The following is an 11,184-nucleotide window of genomic DNA, read 5'->3' on the forward strand; positions in this document are numbered from 1 at the left end:
GGGGATGTATGACATTACAACGTATGCTTTTACCACGCATGCTTTTACATCGCAAGTTTTACAACGCATGCCTTTACAACGCATAGTGTTGAGGGGTGCTGGATAGTGAATAGTTTAATTTACTATTCCAACTCCAGTCCCCATGGATAGTAGGGAAGGTGTTGGATGGTAAATTAAATCTATTCCCTATCCTAGAGCGCCCCCCAGTGCAATGCGTTGTAATGATTTGCGTTGTAAAAGTTGCGATGTGAAGGCACTGCTTGGTAAAAGTTGCGTTGTAAAGGATGTTTCCCACCTTCGGCTCTGAAAAGTGGCTGCAGGCTCGGGCAGGGCGGCTTCCTGAAGGCATCTACCAGCTGGAGAGGTAAGTTGGGATCTCATGGATGCCTGTCAGTTGGACGACCCAAGGCCGTAGGGCGTCAGGTGCAAGGGGTCTTTTGGCGCCTGGTTCTTCTTTCCAGCTTCAGTCACAGTCGGGGGGACCCTTCAGGTTGAGGTTGCAGGCGTCGTCTTGAGGCTTGAGGGAGGTTGGGAATCACCGGATTCCAGGTCATTATATCCTGGGAGACCTTGTGTGGTGTCGGGCCACTCGGGCCGTGGGCGTCGGGTGCAGAGTGGTGCAGAATCGCAGAGTTGCTGGAATACGGATTCTGGTCTTGGAGTCTTTGTTGCGCAAATCCGGTGCTCACGGGACACAGAGTCTGTAAGGAGAGTACAAGGCAGGTCCTCTGGGCTTTGGGGGGCTGCTGGACATGCCAGTTTCTTTGATGTAGACAGGTGGGAGTCCAGACAGGCAGGTAGGGCTGGGGCCAAAGTAGTAGGCATCCTATTCTTCCTGGGTCAGCACAACTCTTTGGTCCTTCTTCTTTCTTCCTCGAATCTGAGGAGGCAAGGTTCAAGGATGCCTCTAAATACTAGATTATGGGGTGTTTAAAGGAGTGTGCAGGTCAGGACCAATGGGTCCCTTCCTTGGGATGGGTATACCCCCTATTATGCTACCCTCTAGTGGGAAGGGTCATGAGCTTCTCCCTACTTGGCTGAGTCCCCTCATCTCCAAGATGGAGGGGACTGAGATGTGTGCTTCACTCCGCCTCCCCCACCTGAGGGGTTGGGTTGGCAAAGGTGGGCACTCCTCTCTTCCTAGCTTTGTTTTCCTGCCGATTCTCTCGCCCAAAGTGGGGGGCAGAACCAGTGGGAGCCAGTTGCTTGGGGCAGCAAAAGGCAGGGACAGCTCCCAAAGGCGGCAGGCCTTTGAAGCTTCCCCTTCGTGGACCCAGCCCATCCTGGGGGAAGAGGCACGATACCTCCGCCCAGCATGGGCTCTGTTTCTGGACCCAGAGAGTGGAGGCTCTCTACCCAGGGGTACAGAAACCTGTCTGGTGGTGGCAGATGGTGGGCAGCCATTCAGGAACCTTACAAGGGCTAGTCATTTTTCAGGGGGCATTTCTAAGATGCCCTCTGAGTGCATTTTACTTGAAATCTGGCACTGACATCAGTGTGGGTTTAATGTGCTGAGAAGTTTGCTCCGAAACTTCCCAGGTTTCAGTAAAGCCATTATGGAGCTGTGGAGTTCGGAATGACAAACTCCCTGATCATACACTCTTTATGGCTTTACTACACTTACTATGTCTAAGAATGGACTTAGACACAGTAGGGGTATAGGGCTCATGCCACTGTACCCTAACCTTAGGGCTAGTGCACCCTGCTAGAGGGGTGGTTTACCTAGGCCTTAGGCAGTCGTTTCCAGGCATGGCCCACAGGGATGCGTGCCATTTCAACTCTTCACTTTTGTCTGCGCCAAAACACTCAGCTTGCAATGGAAGTGTGTGTGTGTGTTAAGGTACAGGGCCTTAAAGGGTGGCACCACATGTGCTGCAGTCCTTAGGGGCCTTCCCTGATCACAGTGCCCTTGGTACCCATGGTACCTTTTACAAGGGGACTTACCTGTGTGTTCCAATTGTGAGTACAAAGGTACAGTCTTGGGAAAGAATATATGCCCTGGGAACCTGCTTGGCAGGGACCCAGGGCACATCAAGTCACGTGTCATCAGATGTCAGGCAAAAAGTGGAGGGGAACCTTGCTAAAAGGGGCACTTTCCTACAAGGGACAGCAGAAAAATATTATTCAAGGACTTGGGAGAATGGTATTGATAAATCCAACAATATGTTGTTGTTGAATTTATCCAAAAATGTACAGAAAATAAGTTATAAAACGTTCTTGTCTGTAAGCCAAAATGCAACCTTCCAGTAGTCTGCCCTGATAGGTCAAAGTAAAGTGGATTCGCCAGGCTGTTTTTATGAAGTGATATGTGGCACCCATGGAGGAAAGGCTATCTATTGTAAGTGGACCCTGCTCCACTGGAATGCCAGAGCAGGAGGGGAGGGTCGTAAAGCTTCAGCTTCAAAGGAAGGAGGGGACAGGAAGAGACAGCCAGGTCCACCTACCCCTTTTACACTCTGAACCCAGCCAGATGGCAGGCCTAAGACAGCCATTTGCAGATGTAAGAGGGAGGGTAGCTACTGAAATGAGCCATCCTGGAGAGACAGAGAACACGAGGAGGCGCTGAGGTATCTACACACTGACAGAAGACACAAGGAGGCGCTGAGGTATCTACAAACTGACAGAGAAAACGAGGAGGCACTGAGGTAGCTACAAGCTAACAGACGACATGAGGAGGCGTTGAGGTATCTACAAACTGAGAGACGTCACGTCGAGGTGGTGAGGTATCTACACACTGACTAGGACACGAGGAGGAGCTGAGGTATCTACACAGTGACAGAGGACACAAGGAGGCGCTGGTGTATCTACACACTGACAGAGAACACAAGGAGGCGCTGAGGTACCTGCAAACTGACAAAGGACACAAGGAGACACTGAGGTATCTACACACTGACAGAGAACACGAGGAGGTGCTGATGTATCTACACGCTGACAGAGAACACGAGGAGGTGCTGAGGTACCTACACACTGACAGAGGACACAAGGAGGCGCTGAGGTATCTACACACTGACAGAGGACACAAGGAGGCGCTGAGGTATCTACACACTGACAGAGGACACAAGGAGGCGCTGAGGTATCTACACACTGACAGAGAAAACGAGGAGGCACTGAGGTAGCTACAAGCTAACAGACGACATGAGGAGGCGCTGAGGTATCTACAAACTGAGAGACGTCACGTCGAGGTGGTGAGGTATCTACACACTGACTAGGAAACGAGGAGGAGCTGAGGTATCTACACAGTGACAGAGGACACAAGGAGGCGCTGGTGTATCTACACACTGACAGAGAACACAAGGAGGCGCTGAGGTACCTGCAAACTGACAAAGGACACAAGGAGACACTGAGGTATCTACACACTGACAGAGAACACGAGGAGGTGCTGATGTATCTACACGCTGACAGAGAACACGAGGAGGTGCTGAGGTACCTACACACTGACAGAGGACACAAGGAGGCGCTGAGGTATCTACACACTGACAGAGGACACAAGGAGGCGCTGAGGTATCTACACACTGACAGAGGACACAAGGAGGCGCTGAGGTATCTACACACTGACAGAGGACACAAGGAGACACTGAGGTATCTACACACTGACAGAGGACACAAGGAGGCGCTGATGTATCTTCACTGACAAATGTGGAGAAAATCCAGCAAAATGATGCGTAATTACTTGTATCTGCAGATCACGGCTTTGAATCCTGGAAGCAAGGCTTGTTGAGCCTTCCATCCTTCCAAGGTCGGGTAAATTGAGTACCTTTGTATTTGGTACAAGTAAAACCTGTTCCACGCAGCGAGGCGGAAAAACTGTGGCAAGAAACCTTCAGGAAACTTGTATTGATTTACCTGTCTCTCGCCAGGATGCTGGGACTTGCAGCTTATGTGTAATTACATTAAAGCCGGTGCTCCCAGTTTCTAATTAAATTATTAAATTACATTAAATCCGTAGGGCGTTAGAACAATGACCCACCAACGGAAGCCGAGGACGGGAAACACGTGTGTGTTCGTGAAGACTAGACACAGGGGACCCGTGCATTGCCGCACCCCCAGATTCAGAGTCCTGGAGCCCTTGAACGGCGATCTCGGGGGTGGCCTCAGTTTACAGACTGTTTTTTATTTAATTTATCAAGGGTTGTTTCTAACGCGAACAGTGATAAGTTCTGGGCCAGAAGCAAGGACTGAGCGAACCGCGAACACCTGGCATGTGGTGTTGGAGAGGAGGTGGGGGGACGCGTGCAAATCCCTTGAAATGCAGGGACCGGATCTGTACCCCCACGGTCTCGGTAGAGGGGCGGGTGGGGGAGGGGGCGGACTTCGGTATCCCGATGTATCACCCCGTGGTAAACCTGGTTAAAAAAGTTACTAAAAAAAAAATCACAACATCTCGAAACTATCAGGAGTGCAGAACTGCAAATAATGCATGACAAGGTACAGTACTGCTAAGATTGATATCCCCCCGCTCGCAGCCCCCCGCCCTAGCCCCCACTGGACTAACATAAAAGGAACAGAGAAAGAAATGGAGATTTAAGATTTGCAAATTACCTCGCGCTCCGGACTGAGGGAGGCTCCAAGCCACAGGTGCGGTCTGATCTGAGCTAGGAGGGAGCCTGACGCCGAGTGAGGAAGCAACAGAGAGGAGGGAGGAGGGAGGAGGAGAGGGGTGAGGTACCTGCGAACTGGCAGACGACAAGGGAGGCGCTGAGGTATCTACACACTGACAGAGAACACGAGGAGGTACTGAGGTATCTACACACTGACAGAGGACAAGAGGAGGCGCTGAGGTATCTACACACTGACAGAGAACACGAGGAGGCACTGAGGTATCTACACAATGACAGAGGACACAAGGAGGCGCTGAGGTATCTACACATTGACAGAGGACACGAGGAGGTACTGAGGTATCTACACACTGACAGAGGACACGAGGAGGCACTGAGGTATCTACACACTGACAGAGGACACGAGGAGGCACTGAGGTATCTACACACTGACAGAGGACACAAGGAGATACTGAGGTATCTACACACCGACAGAGGACACGAGGAGGCACTGAGGTATCTACACACTGACAGAGAACACGAGGAGGCACTGAGGTATCTACACACTGACAGAGAACACGAGGAGATACTGAGGTATCTACACACTGACAGAGGACACGAGGAGATACTGAGGTATCTACACACTGACAGAGGACACGAGGAGGCACTAAGGTATCTACACACTGACAGAGGACACAAGGAGGCGCTGAGGTATCTACACACTGACAGAGGACACAAGGAGATACTGAGGTATCTACACACTGACAGAGGACACGAGGAGGCACTGAGGTATCTACACACTGACAGAGAACACGAGGAGGCACTGAGGTATCTACACACTGACAGAGAACACGAGGAGATACTGAGGTATCTACACACTGACAGAGGACACGAGGAGGCACTGAGGTATCTACACACTGACAGAGGACACAAGGAGGCGCTGAGGTATCTATACACTGACAGAGGACACAAGGAGATACTGAGGTATCTACACACTGACAGAGGACACGAGGAGGCACTGAGGTATCTACACACTGACAGAGAACACGAGGAGGCACTGAGGTATCTACACACTGACAGAGGACACAAGGAGATACTGAGGTATCTACACACTGACAGAGGACACGAGGAGGCACTGAGGTATCTACACACTGACAGAGAACACGAGGAGGCACTGAGGTATCTACAACCTGACAGAGGACACGAGGAGGCGCTGAGGTATCTACACACTGACAGAGGACAAGAGGAGGAACTGAGGTATCTACACACTGACAGAGAACACGAGGAGGCACTGAGGTATCTACACACTGAAAGAGAACACGAGGAGGTGCTGAGGGATCTACAAACTGACAGAGAACACGAGGAGGCGCTGAGGTATCTACACACTGACAGAGAACACGAGGAGGTACTGAGGTATCTACACGCTGACAGAGGACACAAGGAGCTGCTGAGGTATTTACACACTGACCGAGAACACGAGGAGGCGCTGAGGTATCTACATACTGACAGAGGACACAAGGAGGTGCTGAGGTATCTACACACTGACAGAGAACACGAGGAGGTGCTGAGGTATTTACATGCTAACACAGGACACAAGGAGGCACTGAGGTATCTACACACTGACAGAGGACACAAGGAGGCGCTGAGGTATCTACACACTGACAGAGAACACGAGGAGATACTGAGGTATCTACACACTGACAGAGGACACGAGGAGGCACTGAGGTATCTACACACTGACAGAGGACACAAGGAGGCGCTGAGGTATCTACACACTGACAGAGGACACAAGGAGGCGCTGAGGTATCTACACACTGACACAGGACACAAGGAGGCGCTGAGGTATCCACACACTGACAGAGGACACAAGGAGGCGCTGAGGTATCTACACACTGACAGAGAACACGAGGAGGCACTGAGGTATCTACACACTGACAGAGAACATGAGGAGATACTGAGGTATCTACACACTGACAGAGGACACGAGGAGGCACTGAGGTATCTACACACTGACAGAGGACACAAGGAGGCGCTGAGGTATGTACACACTGACAGAGGACACAAGGAGATACTGAGGTATCTAAACACTGACAGAGGACACGAGGAGGCACTGAGGTATCTACACACTGACAGAGGACACAAGGAGGCGCTGAGGTATCTACACACTGACAGAGGACACAAGGAGATACTGAGGTATCTACACACTGACAGAGGACACGAGGAGGCACTGAGTTATCTACACACTGACAGAGGACACAAGGAGGCGCTGAGGTATCTACACACTGACAGAGGACACAAGGAGATACTGAGGTATCTACACACTGACAGAGGACACAAGGAGGCACTGAGGTATCTACACACTGACAGAGAACACGAGGAGGCACTGAGGTATCTACACACTGACAGAGAACACGAGGAGATACTGAGGTATCTACACACTGACAGAGGACACGAGGAGGCACTGAGGTATCTACACACTGACAGAGGACACGAGGAGGCGCTGAGGTATCTACACACTGACAGAGGACACAAGGAGATACTGAGGTATCTACACACTGACAGAGGACACGAGGAGGCACTGAGGTATCTACACACTGACAGAGAACACGAGGAGGCACTGAGGTATCTACACACTGACAGAGAACACGAGGAGATACTGAGGTATCTACACACTGACAGAGGACACGAGGAGGCACTGAGGTATCTACACACTGACAGAGGACACAAGGAGGCGCTGAGGTATCTACACACTGACAGAGGACACAAGGAGATACTGAGGTGTCTACACACTGACAGAGGACACGAGGAGGCACTGAGGTATCTACACACTGACAGAGAACACGAGGAGGCACTGAGGTATCTACAACCTGACAGAGGACACGAGAAGGCGCTGAGGTATCTACACACTGACAGAGGACACGAGGAGGCACTGAGGTATCTACACACTGACAGAGAACACGAGGAGGCACTGAGGTATCTACACACTGAAAGAGAACACAAGGAGGCGCTGAGGGATCTACAAACTGAAAGAGAACACGAGGAGGCGCTGAGGTATCTACACACTGACAGAGAACACGAGGAGGTGCTGAGGTATCTACACGCTGACAGAGGACACAAGGAGCTGCTGAGGTATCTACACACTGACAGAGAACACGAGGAGGCACTGAGGTATCTACACACTGAAAGAGAACACGAGGAGGCGCTGAGGGATCTACAAACTGAAAGAGAACACGAGGAGGCGCTGAGGTATCTACACACTGACAGAGAACACGAGGAGGTGCTGAGGTATCTACACGCTGACAGAGGACACAAGGAGCTGCTGAGGTATCTACACACTGACAGAGAACACGAGGAGGCGCTGAGGTATCTACATACTGACAGAGGACACAAGGAGGCGCTGCGGTATCTACACACTGACAGAGGACACAAGGAGGCGCTGAGGTATCTACACGCTGACAGAGGACACAGGGAGGCAGTGAGATATCTACAACCTGACAGATGACACGAAGAGGCGCTGAGGTATCTGCAAACTGACAGACGACACAATGAGTGGGTGATGTACCCACAAACTGACAGAAGACACAAGGAAGCACTGAGGTATCTACAAACTGACAGCCCACACAAGAAGGCACTGAGGTATCTACAAACTGACAGACAACATGAGGAGGAGCTGAGGTACCGGCAAACTGACTGATGACACTAGGAGGCAGTGAGGTATCTGCAAATTGAGTGATGACAAGAGGAGGTGTTGAGGTACCTGCAAACTGACAGACGACACAAGGAGTTGGTGAGGTATCTGCAAACTGAAAGACAACACAAGGAGGTGCTGAGGAATCTACAAACTGACAGATGACACGAGGAGGCGCTGAGGTACCTTCAAACTGACACACGACACAAGGAGACACAAACTGACAAAGGACATAAGGAGGAGGTGATGTATCCAAAAACACAAGATGACACGAGTAGGCGGTGAGGGGATGTACGGCTTTACAACGCGTGCTATTACACCGCGTGCCGTTACAACGCGTTTTTTTCAGCGTAAGTCGTTACCACGACTTGCGTTGGAGGGGGTGCGGACTTAGGAATTTTTAAATTTACTATTCCAACACACAGCCTACGTACAGTAGGGAAGGTGTTGGATAGTAAATTAAAAAATTCCTTGTCCTGCAGTGCCCTCCAGCGCAAGTCGTAGTAACAACTTGCGTTTTAAAAACCGTGTTGTAACGGCATGCGGTGTAACAGCCGCATTGTAAAGGCTGTTCCCCGCGGTGAGGTATCTACAAACTGACAGACGACACGAGGAGGCGCTGAGGTATCTACAAACTGACAGATGACATAAAGAGGTACTGAGGTACCTGCAAACTGATAGACGACACGAGGAGGCACAGACTGACAAAGGACATAAGGAGGAGGTGATGTATTCATAAACAGACAGATGACACGAGGAGGCGGTGAGGTATCTACAAGCTGACAGACGACACAATGAGTGGTTGAGGTACCTGCAAACTGACAAAAGACACAAGGAGGCACTGAGGTATCTATAAACTGACAGACAACACGAGGAGGCACTGAGGAACCTGCAAACTGACTGATGACACAAGGAGGCAGTGAGGTATCTACAAACTGACAGAGGACATGAGGAGGCACTGAGGTATCTATAAAATGATGGACAACACGGGTAGGTGGTGAGGTATCTACAAACTGACAGACGACACAAGGAGGTGCTGAGGTACCTGCAAACTGACAGACGACACGAGGAGGCGCTGAAGTACCTGCAAACTCAAAGACGACCCGAGGAGGCACTGAGGGACCTGTAAACTAGCGGACGACATGAGGAGGTGGTGAGGTATCTACAAACTGATGAATGACACGAGGAGGTGGTGAGGTATCTACAAACTGACAGATGACAAGAGGAGGTGCAGAGGTACCTGCAAACTGATAGAAGATATGAGGAGGCACAAACTGACAGAGGACATAAGGAGGAGGTGATGTATCCACAAACAGACAGATGACACAAGGAGGCGGTGAGGAATCTACAAACTGTCAGACCACACGATGAGTGGGTGAGGTACCTGCAAACTGACAGACGACATGAGGAGGCACTGAGGTATTTACAAACTGACACGCCACACAAGGAAGCGCTGAGGTACCTGTAAACTGATAGAAGACACGAGGAGGCACAACCTGACAGAGGCCATAAGGAGGAGGTGATGTATCCACAAACAGACAGATGACACTAGGAGGCGCTGAGGTATCTCCAAACTGACAGAAGACACGAGGAGGCGCTGAGGCATATACACACTGACAGAAGACAGGAGAAGGCACTGAGGTATTTTCAAACTGAAAGATGACACGAGCCCTAAAGACAACCCTCTTTTTTACAGAGAGCCAGAGTGGAGGGCCCTCAAATAGGGGGCCAGGTGAGACCTAGGTGTGAGTCTGAGTAGCAGTCTTGCCACAGATTTCTGCACCACCTGCAGTCTGCTGAGAAGGTACTCAGGGAGGCAGAGGTAAGGAGCATTCATGATCAGGTCCTGCAGCACCTTTCTACTAGTAGACTCAGATAGGAGAGGTAAAAAGAAATTCAACATGCGGAGCATGCTGAAGCAAGAGCCAGCGAGGGCTTGAATTTGCGGTTGGAGGGAGAGGGATCTGTGAATCTTCTTCCGAATGTTCTTCACACAGTTTTGGGGGAAGACGGGATACAGCATATCACTCAGCCAACAGGTTTCCACTAAATTGTGAGAGACATCTCCGAAAGTCACAATCTCAGTTTTATCTGAAATGCACCTTGGCGAGACACCAAGAGATAAGCTTCCCATCTAAGTCACTTCCCTTCTTACAAGCAAAAAGCAGCTGCTTGTCATCCACGTAAGAGATTACTTTTGCACCTAGGGACGCAGCAAGAGTAGCCAAAGGCATCAGATATATATTAAACAGGGTGGGACTGACAGCGGAGCCCTGCGGTACGCCCACTGTCAGGGGTCTGGCTTTTGAGGAATGAGGAGGGAGCCATACTTCTTGAGTACGTTTATACAGAAATTATGATAGCCGACTTTAGGCTGAGTGTCTGAACCCTATCTCATGAAGGCGCTCAAGCAGCTTAAAGTGGGGCACAGTATCGAAAGCCGCCGTAAGGTCCAGAAGTATCAGAATGGCTTTCCCCCCGGTATCTAGAGTATTCCCTACGTGTTTGACCACTTCAAGAAGTGCAGTATCCATGATGAAGTGAGGGCAAAAGCCAGATTGGCTGGGGTGTAGTATTTTATTGTCTTCCAAGTAGTGGGAGAGTTGGTAATTAACTTCCTTTTCCAGAATCTTCAAAAGGGCAGGGAGAAGGGAGATGGGCCTATAATGTGTGGTAGGTAGTGGGATGTGGAGAAGGTTGGGTCTATGTGTTGTGCGAATGCTATGTAAGTATCTAGGTCGTCTACATCTGGTTGTGATTGCGGAGTTCGACAGTTTGGGGTTCATGGGCTATTAGGTGATGCACATGATTTTATCTTCCTAGCCTGAACAGGCGATAGATACCCTTGTCTGCCCTTTGATAGGGATTTCTGAAGAGTTGATAGAAGTGGGAGAAGGCAGGGAGCAATGTCAATTCCTGTGCAGATGAGTGATGGGTAACCACTGATGTCACTTCCTGTGC

The 11,184-nt window shown here is 50.4% G+C and overlaps 1 protein-coding gene across 1 annotated transcript in view; it reads right to left on the bottom strand.

The window, feature by feature from the left end:
* LOC147706794 (beta-1,3-galactosyltransferase 2-like) overlaps window positions 1-4,616 on the bottom strand; it is a 136,310-nt gene extending 131,694 nt beyond the window's left edge. The window contains exon 1 of the mRNA XM_086925926.1: window positions 4,540-4,616. The gene's annotated coding sequence lies outside the window, so the exon portion shown is untranslated. The remainder of the gene's footprint in view (window positions 1-4,539) is intronic.
* Between the last annotated feature and the right edge of the window lie 6,568 nt (window positions 4,617-11,184).

This window comes from Lissotriton vulgaris, chromosome 6, assembly GCF_964263255.1.
Source record: "Lissotriton vulgaris chromosome 6, aLisVul1.2, whole genome shotgun sequence".
Classification (NCBI taxonomy): Eukaryota; Metazoa; Chordata; class Amphibia; order Caudata; family Salamandridae; genus Lissotriton; species Lissotriton vulgaris.